This window comes from Sarcophilus harrisii, chromosome 1 (genome assembly GCF_902635505.1).
Source record: "Sarcophilus harrisii chromosome 1, mSarHar1.11, whole genome shotgun sequence".
NCBI classification, from domain to species: domain Eukaryota; kingdom Metazoa; phylum Chordata; class Mammalia; order Dasyuromorphia; family Dasyuridae; genus Sarcophilus; species Sarcophilus harrisii.
This window is the reverse complement of record NC_045426.1, coordinates 549,285,736-549,302,817: the sequence shown is the minus strand read 5'-3', so window position 1 is coordinate 549,302,817 and position 17,082 is coordinate 549,285,736. Positions and strand designations below refer to the sequence as shown.

Genomic DNA, 17,082 nt, shown 5'->3' with positions numbered 1-17,082 from the left:
TAATAGGATATTATTAACCAATGAGCCAAAAAATAATCTTTTTTTATTACCCTCAGAGTGCTGCATTGTATTACTTAGCATTTATCTTTGGACACAAAAAGCACTTCATAACCCTTTGTTGGAGTATGTGTAACTACTGTTGGTCTATGTTCTGAAGGTACCAGTAGAGGGACTCTATGATTTCTTGTAGTTGTACATTTCTTAGGGTCTGGGATTGTACTCTCAAAAGTAAACATGCAGATATACTGTGCAAAAACTGGTAAATCAATCCAATAATCAATCAACAAGCATTCTTAAGCATTTACTCTGAAGTAGTGGCTGAAAGTATAAAGGGTTAAGTGGAACAGTCTCTGCCTTCATACATTCACAGAAGGGGCTGCCCTGTGAAGTTAGGGGTGTCCCCTGCCTTGAGAAAGTCTTCAAGCAAAGGCTGGGTGACCACTTGTCAGGCAGGGTGGAGATGACATTCTAATTTTGGTGTGGATTAAATTAGATGGCTTCTGAGGTCCTGTTCCACTTGAATGAATGAAAGAGGAGTACATTTCACTTGTGTCTTTGCATGCCCTGTGCCTAGTACAGTGCCTGACATAGCAGATGTCCAATAAATTCATTCATACATACAAATGAATTGCTTTGTAACCTAAAATAAATGATAACGCTCTTCTGCATCTTTTTTTTTAGTTTCCAGGGGTGGTGGGAGATGTGTTTCAATATTTGAGTCCCAAGTCTCCTTTTTTCAGAAATGAATAAATTGGACTAAATAATCTCTAAGATTTTCCCTATAACCACACGCCCTTATAACAATTCTTTCTCAGCTGGCATTACTGTTAATACTAACATTGGTTCTGGAAATATCATATCATTTGGCTGTTCTTTGAATCAATTCATGTTTTCTGTGATTTCCCAAAGCAGAACATCCTTCCTTAGTTACTTCTTCCTGAGATATGTTGCTGCTTCTAGTAGAATCTACATTCTAGGTAGGTCTCACTTTTGCATTTTTATCTCCAACACTTATCACAATATTCCCCATCTAATAAATGCTTTTTAAATTCATTTAATCAATAAGTACTTATTAAGTAGCCACCCTATGTCAGGCACTGGTAGTATAGACAACATACTTTTTTGCTTCTTCAGTGAGCAAAAGAGATAATACATTAAAACCACTGACATGCCAGTATTAGTCCTTAAGATATGCCCTGCCTTACCCTTAGAAGTTGAGGTGTTTTTGTCATCAGACATCTCTCTTCATGTATTAGAAAAGGAGTGAAATAAGTGGGCTTAATTGTGACATAAGCAGGAGAACAAAATGTACTGTGTTCCACAGCTGTAACAGGAAGAATGATACAAGGCTGACAAGTCTCACAAAGCCAGAATCCTGCATTTCCCTCAATCACAGAATCTCAAGATTAGAAAAGCCTTCAAAGTCCATTTGGTCTAACCTGAAACTGAAGAAGAATCCTCACTGTATCACCCCCTTCCCAACAAGTGGTCATCCAGCCTTCAGTTGAATAAGGAAAAACTCATCAATTCTTGGAAGAAACCCATTTTGCCTCTGCTAGGTATTATCTATATACCATTAGGCAAGATAAATAATTTCTTTCAGCTTCAGTTTCTTCATCTGTAATAGAAAGGAGTTGATCTGAATAATCTCTAAGATCAGTTACAATTCTAAATTTATAACCATATGATCTGTAACCCTAGTGTCTATCTTCTCCAGTGTATATCTGGGGTCTCTATAATTCGTCTGAGTTGTCATGTTATGGGACTTTATCTTTTCTATATTCATAGAATCATAGAGTTGGAAACATCCTCAGAAGTCAAGCTCTTATAGTACTTTGCAAACTACATTGTTACTTTCAAACTCATCTATCATAACTTGGCTCACCATAGCAGTCACCAAAATCAGAGCACTACTCCGAGGCTTCAATAAGCTCTCCAATAAAGTTTTATAAAGAATACTACTACAAGATTTATTTTTCACAAATAGTCTCCCACTATGACTTACATATGATTTAAGAGGACTAGAAAAGAAATTCTTGGTGCTGCTATTCAGTGCCACCAACAAATTTAAGTTAGAAATCAACCTCAAGTCCTAAAACTCAAATGGAAGAGCCAAATATGGATTTTAGAGGCACATTAAAATGCAAATAACTGTTGCTGGCCCTGAGAAAATTAAAGATAATATTAATTGGATATCCCTAGGAACTCTCTAGTTAGATTACAGGAAATTGCTCTTCTAAAATCTTTTAGAATAATGCAATTTAGGGCTATAGAATGGTGGGTTATCCTAATAAACTTGCAAGTACCAAGGACAAGAATATTGATTTTTAAAGTTTTATTGCCATAATAATTCAGACACTTGGGCTCTTTTTAATCATTTTATCTACACCATGTCATTCCAGTGGATGAATGTATAAAATAACAAAAGAAATCATTATTTTGGTTTACTATTATTATCAATACTACTTTTATCAAGAGATAAAGTTTATGGAAACATCACATCATGGTTATCTATCATTCGTAAGTGTTTTAAATTGTCAGAAAAGAACCCTCTCCCCGCTTGGGTTCTTTTTTATTATTATCTAGCCCATAATGGAGGTATTGAGCAAAAAACAAAACAAAATATGCTTCATAACTCTTAAGCTGCTATATAAAATATCACAATTATAAAAATGACAGCAGATTTTAATTCTTTCAAGTGATTAGCTAAAGTGAAATGATACCTTAAAATTAAGGCTTAGTTTATAATTCTCTGATTTTAAGGTTTTTTTATATGAGCCTTAGAGTATAATTCTGTATGACTTAGCACAAATTATTACAGGATTTTTTTCCCCCAGCAAACAGTACCAAGCTGTATTAAAAATTGGTTTCTAGTTCAGCTGTATATGTTTTAGTATAGGTCTCAAACAGTCCTATGTTCAATGTCATCATAGGTTAATACAGAGTATCATGTTCACCCCTGCTGTGGTGTCTATTTTTAATTGGTACAGTGAATTTTACCTATCACTTCCCTCTCTGGACCATATCCTCAAGTCTCAATGTCTATCTCTGAATTTTCTCTTTAGCTCCAGAAAGATCTTTTCAAATATCTACAGGATATTTGGCACATCCAAGTGCCATTGACACCATGAGTTAAACATGAATCAAATTCATTGTTCCTTTCTAAATCAGCTCCTCTCCCAAATTTCCCAATAATACAATCATTATTTTAGCCATGCAAGATAGAAACTTGAACCATCTTTGACTTCTTCCTCCGTTTAATTGACTTCATCTAATCAGTGTCCAAGTTTTGTCTAATCTACATTCACAATTTCTCACCACCTTCATCCCCCTTTTTATGATCCTATTGCCATGATCCTGATTCATTATACTTGAAAAAACTTAATCCATATTTTAAAGTTAATTAACTCATTCATTGTTTCCTTCCTCTCTCCCTTCTTTGATTTCATCCATTGCTTCCTTCCTTCCTTTTTATCTTTCTTTTTCCTTTCCTTTCCTTTCTTTCTTCATTCCTTCCTTCTTTCTTTCCTTCATTCCTTGCTTTTTACCTTTCTACCTTCCTTTCTTTTTTCTTCTCTTTTTCTTTCTTTCTTCCTTCATTACCTGTCTTCTGGATTATTAAAGTAGCTACTTGGGAAACTCTCTAGCTGCCTTGGTTCGTGGTTTTCTGTATAAAATAATGGAGTTAGATTAAGAATTCCTAGCCCTAGGATTTTGAAGTCATGATTCTTAATCGTTCTCACTTTTTTTTTTTCATTTTTTTCACATTGTTATTTTATCCTGCCATTGCCAGATTACTCTCCATATGGGAAAAAATGTGATTATATTATTCCTCTACTCAAGCCTTTCAAGGATTTCCTCTTGTCAATCATATGCATTTCTTATCCCAGAAGCATTGTGGAGTTTTAAAATAGCAGAATTTGCATTCAAATCCTAACTAACACTTAGGACCACAAAGTCTAGCTGGAAGGGTTCTTCTACTCCAAACCCATGATTTTATAGATGAAAAAATAAGTCAATAAAATGAAATGACTATTAGTTGTGTTACCATAGTTAGTAACTGTAACCCTCTGAGCCTCAATTTATGCATCTATGAAACGAATAAAATACCTGAAGCCTTTATCTCGCAGTATTGTTGTTAGAATCAAATAAGATGATGTAAATAAATTGAGATTGTTCACAATTGCCTATTCCAAACTCTTTCCATCCTTGTCTCTTATTACTCTTAGCTACATCCTTTATGCTACAACCAAAAGAAATTACTTCACTATTCAATGCGTTTACCCTCTCCTTATCACTTCTGGGTCTTGTAGCTTACTATCCACTATATTGCTCTTCCCAATGACTGTTGAAATTCTTACCATCCTTCAAAGCTTAGCTCATGTGCAATTGTCTCCATAATATTATGAAACCAAGATTTCAGAGGAAGGATTTCTCTGAAGCAGAATGAAATGAAGAGCCTATGAGTGAAGATAGATTTTGAAATGTGAAAGGGAAGATTTAAAGGAGCTCATGTCTCTCTATATCTCACTCACAGTATATGCCACTTAAAAGCATCAATATGCTGGTGAATGTTTAACCACTGGCTCTCTAGGAAAAACATGTATATATTGCATATTTTTTATTTTAATCTGTATTATTAAATTTTCTCCATTATTTTCTCGAGTCTAAACAGTTAAAAAACTTATAAATCAAGCCCTGAATTGCAATGTTTGCTGATTTCTGAGGTATAAATGCTCATATTATTGAAAATTTAACAACCAGCTCTCAGGGGTCAGTAGGAGCTGACTCCAGAACATTTGTCTTTGCCTGAAAAATTCTTAAGCATCAACTAATCCAATCTTCTTAATTTAAAGAAGTGAAGAGATCACTCAACTAGTAAATGATAGCACTGAAAGTCAGGTTTCCTGAGTTCTGACTCAGGCTCCAAGCTCTAAAAATATTAGACTTGCTGGTAATCACTGGGAAAGAAAAATTGGGGTTTGGAAGGGAGAGTAGTCAAGAACAATGACATTAGTTAAATACTAAGAAACTGACTCCTTAAGCAAAGAACTTATCTTAAATTTGGTCAATTATAATGTTGATTCCTATTAAATATGTCTTCTTAGACATTTCAACAGAAGGGACATTAGAGAACATCTGTTTCAAACTCTTCATATTAAAGATGGAAAAATGGCCACCCAAAGAGATAGAATGACTACACTCGCAGTCACCTATGTAGTTTGTGACAGAAGTTACTAGACTCCAGATGTATGTAATCTTATGATTACAGCCTCTTCTGTTCTCATGGGCTCTCACCTCATGTCACATGAATGAGAAAATATTCAAGAAAATTGAGGATAACAACTGGATTAGAGTCTCTAACCCTAAGCTTCTCTTCCAGTTACTTCCATTTCTCATATCCACAGCATATCTGTCTAGTCACATCCAATAAATGCTGTATCAAGTGCAAAATTGAACCCTTTTCCTAAAACTGACCTAAATAGAAGTTATCATCTCTTCCTTTCCCTTCTTTCTTCTTTCCTTCTTCTCTCTTCTCTTCTCCTCTTCTTTCCCTCTCCACTTTCTCTCCTTTTCCTTATCCTTCTCCTCTCTTCTGTCATTCTTTCCCTTTTCTTTCTCCTTGTTTGTCTCTCTTCTCTCTTTTCATTTCCTCTCCTTCTCTCTATTTTCCTCTGCTCTCTTTTTCTTCTTTCTTTTTTGAGATAGAAGAAAGAACAATCTTTCCTTTTATTTTTAAGCTCTTCTCTCTCTCTCTCTTTGAGAAACTTTGTCTGGAGACTTAGGGCATGCTTGTCTTTTTAAGTAAAACTTGAATCAGCATGGTATAGTGAAATTCACACAGCATATGGAGTCAGAGGAGCTGGGTTCAAATCCCTTCTTTATCACTTCCTATGAAATGAAAAGACAAAATATATTCTCTAGTTATCAGTTTCCTCATATGTAAAATGAGAGGATTGAACTGCATAACCTTGAAGGTCCATTTCATCTCTATTTTTTCGATCCTGTAAAGAGTCTTCATGTCTACACCACAGTTTAATTGCCTTAAAATAATAGCTGTCTCACTAATTATTGAACCCTGCCACCCAGTTTTAACTGCAATTAAGATTACTGCTTTATATTACTAGGAAATCTATCATCATAATAAATATGGATTTTTTTATTTGCATATGCTGAGTTGCAAAATCTATAATTATCTGCAAGTCATCAATTTGAGACTTGCTTGTATAATTATATTAATTGAACATGGAAGTAACTTGAAAATTATCAAAGGGTATGGCATTGAATCTGATGCAATGCATGCATAATTAGTAGATTAGTGAGATCCTTATTAGTTGAAAAGAGGAATTTGCAATTTGAAACTAATGGTTGTAAGTAGAATAACCTATATGTTCCTTCCAAGGGCAATGACAATTCAATATCTTTTCAAATGTGAAATCTGCATTGAGGGCAATTACAGATGTACCCCAATCCTCCTTAAACTAAGTCAATCACAATTTCCAGCTTTATCTCAACCATCCCTGATTTCCTTCTGGGAATTGAAAGGAAATGAAAAGGGTTGTTGTGTAAATGGCTGGCTAGCTTCTTTTTTTTCATAACCTGAGCAGCTCCATGGTCTCAGAAGTTCTATATTCAAATCCAGTCTACCTTTGGATACTTAAAGTCCAGATCAATTAACAAAATAACAAGGGAAACAAAAGAAAAAAATTCACTTATTTATATATGTTGTATGTATTTCTCAGCCTGAGGCAGTGTGCATTCTCCAAAGAGAGTCAATAGGTACCCCAACATTTATTCATCAACAATGATCAGCTGATTTCTCATAACAACCCCACTGATACATTTTTCTTTGAAGTGATAAATTATGAAACAAAAAATGGTAGGTAAGCATAACATCATAGCATTCTCCTTTCTTCCTTTCTCCTTCATCTTTCTCTTCCTTCTCTTTTTCTCTTTCTTTTCTTTCTTTCTCTTGCTTTTTTCCTCTCATTTTCCTCCTCTTTTATTTTTTCCCTTTTTTATTTCTTCCTTTTTTCTATCTCCTTTTTTTCTTTCCTTTTTCCTTTCTATCCTTGTTTCTCTTTATTTCCTCCTTTTTTCTTTGAAATCTTTTCTTTTTTTCATTCTTCTTTCCACCTTTTTTTCTTCAGATATGTAGATAGCAATTCATACAGCAAAATCTTGAGGAGTTTAATAAATTTAAGCTCAAGAAGCCTTAACAAGTTGGGCAGCCAAAAAAGCTAATGTAGTTTCACAGTGCATTAATAGAAGCAGAATGTTGAGGATGAAAAAAATCAATAAAAGCAGATTTGGAATACTGTGTTGAGTTGTAGACACATATGAATGTGGAATAAAGAATTCAAATACTCTATTTTCTGGAAAATCTGACACAAATAGGTACTTAATGAGATGCTTATTGATTTATTGATTGACATTGGAGCTAGTCCAAAAATAAAGGTAACCAGAATGATAAATAAAGTAAAGCCATAGGAAGATATAAAGGGACTCTGCTAACTTTTTGAAGTATCTGAAAAATTGCCACATGAAAAAAAATAATCATTCAGCTAAGTCCCAGAGAATAGAACTAGGACTAATGGGTAGATATTAGAAAAAAGTTAACATTCTAGAATTGCCCCCACATAGAATGATCTGTTTTCAAAGAGAGTGAATTTCTTGACACTAGAAGCTCTCCAGTGGAGAATAGGTTAGAGAAGTTGGAGAAAAGATTGATATTTCAATTAGATATTAGGCTAGATACAGTGAAAAAGTCCAGAGTCAGAACCTTGATTCAAATCCCAAATGAGTCACTTAGTAATTATGAAACTTCATAATTACTGTTGTAATTAGCTAAGTTACTGTTCTTTTCTGGACTTCACTATAAATCATAGGTTTTGGACTAACTTCTAATGTACTTACCAGTTCTAAATCTATAATTCTGTATGATTTACCTTCATTAGTTTTATAGAGAGATATAAAATTCTATGAATGAATATTGATAAAACAATTCATGACCCAAACTCCATGAGTAATCATTCAGTAAATATTACCACATAACTATTATGAGCAAAGCACTATCAAGGAAGAATGTAATTATATAAAGACTATTTACATGTAGTTCTTATAAACAATGATATTATAAATCCAATGCGATATGATGTATATACATAAATTAGATACAAGTCAATATATACACCAGAAAAATAATGTGAAGTAAAGAGGAAGGAATGATGCATTCTTGATTGATTGACTGGAGAAGGCTAAAAGATTTCTATAGAGAAAGGTATGGAAAAGGTATTGAAGGCAGAAATAATTGCATGTCAAAGGTCAAAGTAAAGAAATTCAAGGTGTGTTAGGAAAGTGAAGGATGGTCCTACCATGTAGGGTGGTAGTGGGAGTTGAACCTGGAAGTAGGGCCATATTAAAAATATAACTAAACATCAGACTAGGGAATGGAAACTTATTTGGAAGATTTAGAGGAAAAATAATAAGAAGCGTAATTTGGGAAGATAAATTTGGTGACTGAAAAATAGTTTGCAAATCATAGAATATGGAAGCACAAAGGACATTTGAATAGACTATTATACAATTGCAGGTAAAGAGAAATGAATAATTGAGCAAAGTTAATAGAACTTAGAGCCATAACTAGGACAAAATATTCAGGGCATTGCCTTAGGGTTGTATCATTTGGGACATATAGTGTTTTTTCCCATAACATTCCTCCAGCCTGTGTCTGTGCTTCTGAGTCCTGTGATAGTCACATTCAATGCCACAAGTGACCTTATGGCTCTGCCTCCCCACTGTATTTTAATGTCTACCCCACAATCCCCATCCTGGATTTCTCCTGTCACTTACCTCCTTGAGTCAACTAAATCTAACCAGGATAGACTTTTCATACCCTCCCAAAGTGAATTTACCCAGGGCATCAAAATTCCTACTTATAGTTCTGGTTGGAGTAGGAATGGGAATAAAAGAGAGAGAGAGAAAGAAAGAGAGTTGTTTTTCACTTCTAGAGCCTTACCTTTGATGAAGAATAGAGGAAATTATTGAATCAATCCATGTTGAATATGGACAAAGATATGTAATTTCTTTTCGCAGATGACCCCATGAGCAGCAACTTAATTAAAAATAGTCATCATACACACACACACACACACACACACACACACACACACACACACACAAGATAATATGCATGCTAGTAGATGATGAAATAAAAATTACAGTTTTGTGTTTTGTATGATTAGTGAATAAGTCAATAGAAGAGAGCTACTGCTTTCAGTAATACTTGAGAGAAGGAGCTTGCCTGAATGTTCAATGACAACCTTTTCCTACATTTAGGTCTCAACAACTTGCCTCTCAACATTAACTAATCACTTTGGGATTAATTTCATTTTTGATTTTGCATGTACAAATCAATGACTATTACATGGTAGGTGCTTAATACATTATTGAATCAATGACTTTAACAGCTAACCTTGTCTTTTATTATACTAACAAGTTAATTTCCTTTATTTTTAAAACAGGATTACTAGAATGGTAGATCAAGGAATGCTGTAGACATAATACCTAGATTTCAAGAAAACATTTGATAAAATATTTATTAATATCATTCTGGACTAGATAGATAGAAAGATAAAACTAGCTCTTTAACTGGACTCAGGGAGTATTTATTAATGAATCTATGTCAGCTGGGAAGAAATGTCTGACAGGATGCTCCAGGGATCTTTTCTTGGCCCTATACTATTCAAAATACTTGTCAGTGATTCAAATGAAAACATAGATGGCATATTTATCTAAAATATAAATGACATTAAGCTGGGAGTGATGACTTCCTCTCCAGATGACAGATTCCAAAAGTATTTCACTAAGCTAGAACAGTAGACTAAGTCTACTACAATAAAATTTGATATGCATAAAATTCCACATTGGGGTATAAAAATCAGAATCACAAGTACAAGATAGCCATATATATTGTATTTAACATATACTTTAACATATTTAACATGTATTGGTCAACCTGCCAGGTGGGGGAAAGAAGGGGAAAAGTTGGAACAGAAGGTTTTGCAATTGTCAATGCTGAAAAATTACCCATGCATATATCTTGTAAATAAAAAGCTATAATAAAAAAATTTATACAAGATAGGGGATGGTGGCTAAAAAATAGTTTATGAAAAATCTATCAGAGGATTTATGTGAGTCAAACACACAATATAATCAAAAAATCTCATGAGTTACTATACTTAGGTATAGTATACTATACTTAGATATAGTAACTAGTTAGAATCTATCTAAATAATTAGTTTTAGTCTTTATACCCCATTTTAGGAAGGATATATCAGCAGAATGTCAGCAGAATTAAATAGTCTATGATGAGTGGTTTAAAACAAAGCTTCTTAAATTGTGAGTCATGACTCCATGTGGAGTCACATAAATGAACATGGCAGTCACAAAATTATGGTTCATTATCAGTAAATGCTTATTTTATTTTATTTTTTTTTATTTTTGGTGAAGTAGTTGGGGGGGGGGGGTGATTTACTCAGAGTCACACCAAGAAATGTTAAATGTCTGAGGCTGCATTTAAACTCAGGTCCTCTTGATTTCAGGACTAGTGCTGTATTCACTGCATCATCTAGCTGCCTCAAATGCTTTGTTTTTATGCATATTTTATATATCTGCATAATCAGAGACACTTAAAAATTTCTCAGGCAAAAAGGGGTTTGAGAGGAAAAAGTTTAAGAAACCCTAGTTTAAAAAATCAGGGATGTTTAGCTTGTTAAAGACAGGAGAAATGTAATGTTTTCAAGGTATCTGAATGAAGGGGTGTCATGTACAAGATGGACTAGACTTGTCTGCTGGTCCAAAAAACAAAAACAGGAAAACAAAGATGGACTAAATGTAAGAGGAAAAGCTCTATAACAATTAGATCTATCAGAAAGTAAGAGAAGTTTCTCAAGAGGTGGTGAATTTCTCATCACTAAATGTCTTTAAAGACAGATTTGATGACCATTTGTCCCAAATGTTATAGATGGTATTCCTATACAAGTATTTTACTTTTTTTTTTTCAATAAAAAAATCCACTTCCTATCCCCTCCCATCTCTAGCCACTAAAAAAGAGAGAAAATGCACAAATATGCATAGTCAAGTGAAAAAAAAAAACTTATATTGTCTGTGTCCAAAAACTGTCTTATTCAACAACTTTATGACTTTCATTCAATAAACATTTATTTAGCATCTACGTTAAGTGTACAAGAATGTTATAAAAGGTAGGATTTTAGTTAAGATTTGAAGGAAACCAAGGAAGCTAAAAAGCAGAAATAAAGAGGGAGAAAGTTCCTGGCATGGAGGATAGCTTGTGAAAATATCTAGAATTGGAAGATAACAAGAATAGTAAAGAGGCCGGTACCACTGAATTGCAAAATATTTTTGATGGTGAAGTATAAGAAGATTGTAAAAGTAGTAGAAGGCTGACTATCAATGCTTTAAATTCCATATAGATTAGGGAGGTGACCAGGAGTCCCTGGAGTTGATTGACATGGTTACATGGGGAGAGGGTAATAGTGGTAGGGAGAAATTAGTATTTGGATTAGAAAGAGAAGACAATTTGAGAAAAAAGATAATTTCAGTTTTGGACATGATGAGTTTAAGATGTCTTCAGGACATCCAGTTCATGATATCTCATAGGCACCTGGAAATCAGCAAACAGTCTTCAATTCATTTAAGTCTTCCCAAGTTTCTCTGAAAACCATCCCTTTCATCATTTATTTTAACACAACAATATTACATTACATTCATGTACCATCTGCCATAATTTTGTTTAGTCATTCCTCATTTGAAGGTTACCCTTTTAGTTTCTAGTTCTTTATTGCCACCAAAAAAAGAGCTGTTATAAATAATTTTGTACATGTGGATCCTTTTCTTTTTTCCCATCTCTTTGGTATAAAGTAGTAGTGATGTTACATATCTCTCAGAATGGCTAAGATGATAAGAAAAAATAATGACAAATGTAGGAGGGGGTGTGAGAAAACTCATAAGTTGGTGGAGTTGTGAATTGATCCAACCATTCTGGAGAACAATTTGGAACTATGTCCAAGGTCTAGAAAACGGCATATTCTTTGATCCAGCAGTGTCTCTACAGGCTCTGTATCCTCAAAGAGATCATAAAAAAAGGGGAAAGGACCCACATGAGCAAAAACATTTGTAGCAGCCCTGTTTGTAGTGGCAAGGAAATAGAAATTAATTGGATGCCCTTCATTTGGAGAATGACTGAATAAATTTTGGTATATGAATGTTATGGAATATTATTATTTTATAAGAAACAATCAACAAGATGATTTCAGGAAGTCCTGGAGAGACTTACTTGAAATACTTACATGCTAAATGAAGTGAGTGGAACCAAGAGAAAATTGTACACAGCAACAAGATTATGTGATGATCAATCCTGATGGATGTGGCTCGTTTCAACAATGAGGTGATTTAGGCCAGTTCCAATAGACTTGTAATGAGAGAGCCATCTGAATCCAGAAAAAGGACCATGGGACTGAACATGGATCACAACATAGCATTTTCATCTTTATGTTGTTTGCTTGCTTTTTTTTCTTTCTCATTGTTCCTTTTCCATCTGATTTTTCATGTTCAACATGACAAATATGGAAATATGTATTAGAAGAATTGCATATTTAAGATATATTGGATTGTTTGCTGTTTGGAAGAGGAGGTTGGAGGAAGGGAGGGAGAAAAATTTGGAATGCAAAGTTTTGCAAGAGTGAGTGTTGAAAACTATCTTCATATCTATTTTGAAAATAAAAAATGATTATTAAAAATAAAATGAAATGAAGTAGCAGTGGTGTCACTGGGTCAAAGGGAAGGGACAATTTACCAACACATTGAGACTAGATGGCCTTTAAGATCCTTTACCATTTTGAAATTCTATGATACCATGAAATACTTTATGGATATTCTTTTTGATACCTTTTATCTTATCCTCTAGGTCTACAATTTTTTTCTGTTTCCTTTTTGTCTAGGTAGGTTCTCTTTCCCTCAAGACTTATAAAATGAGTGGCCTCCTCCTTATTAATGTTAACACTTTGCATTATGCTTAGCACAATGCCTATTCACATAGTATGTGATGAATAAAATCTTACTGATTGGTTAATTAATCTCATTTCTTCCATCTCATTGTTTAATTGATGATGACTTTGTTTTCAGGTCTTTCTCTGTCTCTGTCTCTGTCTATTTTTCTGTCTTTCTTTTTCTTTCGGTTCCTCTCTCATTTTCTATTCGTCCCTTTCCATTGCTTCCTTCCAATTGTTTATAAACATGTTTAGTTCTTCCTTATCCTAAAAAATATTCCCTTTATCTGTCATAATTTCAAGGTAATCAGTAAAGAGACCTGGAACTTGACATATAGGCTTGGGATCAGGAAACATTTAAAAGCAGAAGGGATGTTATTGCTGCTAGTTCATTTATTAGAATAAATTAATGTGAGGTAATAGAACATGCTCTTTATTGATATCTTAAGTTTCTTAAAATCCTTAAGAAATTAATTCAATCAGAAGTCATTTTATCATTTAACTTAACTTCTGTTATACATTGCTGATCTAGAAGCAAGAGGGCAGTGGTTGCAACTGATGAGAATTTATAGCCTTCCTGGAGAACAGCCAGAAAATGTTCCGATTTAAAATAAATAAATAAATCCATGCTCTGGAATAAAAGTACTTTCAATTTTGTGTTAACTGCTAGAGGGCAGCATTTGTTAAATAATAATAGATGGGGTGGGATTTCTATGGATTAACACAGACATACTGTATTTTCTTGGTATTTGGCCACAAAGGCAGAAACTCCAGATACTTAAAGGAAATTATCTTCTCTAATTTCAAAAGATATCATTTTCATTTTTTAATAATATAAGCCTGGAAAATCAAGAACCATAAGTCCATGGGAACTTTGGCTAGTAGGCAACATCCTTAAGATTAAGATTTATATAGGGCAGCTATGTGACCCAGTGTATGCAGCACTAGCTCTGTAGTCAGGAAAACCTGGACTCGCATCTCTGCAATTATCCCCACACACACAAAAGATTCTGCAAACCCCTTATTTCCACAGACGAGGAAACTGAGGCACAAAGATTCAATATGAATTGAACAAAATCATCCAAGTAGCAAAACCATGACTTTTTACCCAATCCTCTTGCCACCACTCTACACAGTTTCCCAAAATTTTTAAGGGCGGGAGAAGAATGTGAGAGGGAATATTTATCCTTGTGGTTGCTTTTTTTAAAATCAGAATCCATAACACTCAACTCAAATGGATTCAGTAAAATACTACCCAGAAATCTTTGCTCCAATTTTCCATTAACTTTCAGTCTGAATCTCGTGTCCCATCCTCTGAAAGAGAAAAGATGTGTTAAAGACAAATACAGGATAAAAAATGACTTCTCTGTGTTTCCCAAAAGACCTTAAGTCTCAAACATTGCAGGTAACTACTACTTGTTGGGTAGACAACCAACAGTTATTTATAATTTATGGGGTGGGGTCAGGAGTACTCAAGAAAAGCTCCATTTTATTTTATTACTGGGTTACTTGGACCCAGGACTGGCTTTTGTTATTGTTTGTTTTGAGGAAGGTTTTTATGGGCTGATACATTTCTCAGCGTAACCTCAAAACTCACCTTTATAATATAATATTACCAAATGAGCACCAGAGAGGGTCAGGTGCTCATGTAATTGCATTACCTTGGTCCCAACCTGTCCTTGGGCCTTCAGTTTGCCCCTTTTATTTTACCTTCGGTCATCTTTCTGAATGTGGAATAGCATTTCTGAGAAGCACGTATACTCCAGAACCATTTGGATAGGGGTCAAGATTTAATGTGTCTTACTTAAACAGGATTCCTATGATGGTATAATCTATTATTTTAGACACATGGTTTCCTTGTCCTAAAGCAAGATGTTAGTCTCTAGTTAAAACATCAAGAAACAGATATAAAAGAACAAAGAGCATCATTATGGTTTTTAGCAGAACATAAACAATCTTTTCAATTATCTGAAAGCATTTCCCTATCTGGTCCAGACAAGTGATACATTTTAATAAACAAGTCACTATTTAAGTTCATGAATGCCAGATTCAGTTCTCCATATCCATCACTGTTAGGTAATGGGACACATATACATAGCCCTTAAGTATATGCATCTATATTAATTATATAAATATAATTTTATATGATGTAAGTATAATAGCCTCACCCTCAAAGAACTTTAATTTCTAATAGGGAATAAGACATGTTTACAGATAAGTAAACATAGGATATATAGACTATTAAAGGGAGCATGTAAAAGTGGATAGAGAACAGGTTTTAAAGCCAGGAAAATCTGGATTCATGGCTTGCCACTGCTCTGTGACCCAAGGCAAGTACTTTAACCTCTCCTCAGTATCCTAGGCAACTTGCAAAGACTATTAGTTGCAGAGAAGGTGAATATTTGTGCTGGCAGGGGAAATTTCCCTTGTGGCTTCATTAAACCTCTACAACAATAACAGAATTTATTATATGCAGAATTACTTCAAAGTCACTGAGGAAAGGAACTAAGAATTTGGGCTATGTCCAACTAGCCTAAGTTTATTAGGAATAAATATTTGTGTTGAGAAATACTCTTTATGACATTAAGGAACATGCCCTGGTCAAGATGTCAGAGGATCTGATGTAGGAGAGCCCCACAATTTCCAATCCACTCTGGACACTATCACAAAATGATCTCAGAATTAAAATGACTTTTCCGATCCACATCTAGAGGAAAGAATCCTAGAGACAGATTACCCTCCCCTACCTCATCACATTTAGAATAGCCCTGAGTCCTCTTGTGCTCTGTAGTATAAGACATATTCGGGGTCCTAAATATGCTAGAGTTAACCTAGAGACCCAAGAGGAATTTCTAGTCCAAAGTCACAATAGGCTGAACTGAATGTCTTAAGAACCTGATAACAATTATCTAAAGCTATCTAAAAAGAAAATTATTGGAGATCAGGCTCCCTCTAGTGGTTTCTCAGAAAATTTCTGGGAAGTATTCAAAGACAATGAACAGGTATTAAGCATTTTGATTTTTTTTAATGGATAAAAAAAAAAAACCCAAAAAACAAAAAAACTAAGACTACAGCATTTAGGTATCCTAAAACTAGCTATAGTCCCTCAGGCCTCATACTATTGAATAGTCTGACAGCCAAAAGCAAAATCATAAATTAATTTACTGAGGTAATTTCCAAGGCAACACCATCAATAAACAGCAGTCATTTATTAAACTCTTAATAAATGTCAGTAAGGATTTATTAAGCACCACCTATTTTCAAGGCACTGTGATAAGCACTGGAATTACAGGTAAAGGCAAATTATAATGCCTGTTCTCGAGTAACACACTATTTAATGGGCAGCATAAATGAGTGATGGATTTGGAATCTAATGATCTGGTTTCAAATCCCAGAAGTGTTACTTTCTGTCTGAGGGATACATCCTTGTTGAAGAATTAGATTAATAAAAGTACAGAAATTAAGTCAAATAACAATGGGAAAATGCATTGAATTCTAATGTAGTATTCAAAAACTTTCCCTTATTCTCAACACAGACAAAACATAGTTTTAGATACTTATCTCTCAATTCATTTACTTCGATGGGTACATGGTAACTCTCCCAGCTACAAGGTACTGGAAAGAGCTAAGAAGAGATTATGAAATAGAGTGGGGAGGATGAGTAAAAATGGAAATAGAGTCTGAAAGGGTTAAAAAATAAAGCACTCTAGAACTAATTTCCCCGAATTGAAACACTGATATCCTATTAATTCACTGATTAACAAGCATTTATAAGCACCTACCATGTCCCAGGCATTTTGCTAAGCACTGGGGATCCAAAGAGAAAATTGAAATAATGTTGCCCCTAAGGGAACTTACTTGTGTACAGGGAGACAATATGTGAAATGCAGGGAGCAAAGTGAATGCAAGATAGTGTGTTCTGGTATGACTCCAGTTCACAGGACACCTTTTCCATGATGTTTTTCCCGATTTCCCCCAGCTGCTGGTATTCTTCCTTTGTATATAAGCACTT

At 34.3% G+C, this 17,082-nt stretch overlaps 1 protein-coding gene across 7 annotated transcripts in view; it reads left to right on the top strand.

The window, feature by feature from the left end:
- Nucleotides 1–17,082, top strand: part of PHACTR1 (phosphatase and actin regulator 1) — a 622,984-nt gene that overhangs the window by 206,134 nt on the left and 399,768 nt on the right. Inside the window, exon 1 of one of the 7 annotated variants that reach the window (XM_023496335.2) lies at nucleotides 1,335–1,559. The exons of the other annotated variants lie outside the window; for them this stretch is intronic. The gene's annotated coding sequence lies outside the window, so the exon portion shown is untranslated. Of the gene's footprint in view, nucleotides 1–1,334; nucleotides 1,560–17,082 lie in introns of those variants that run through there. 7 annotated transcript variants of the gene reach the window in all.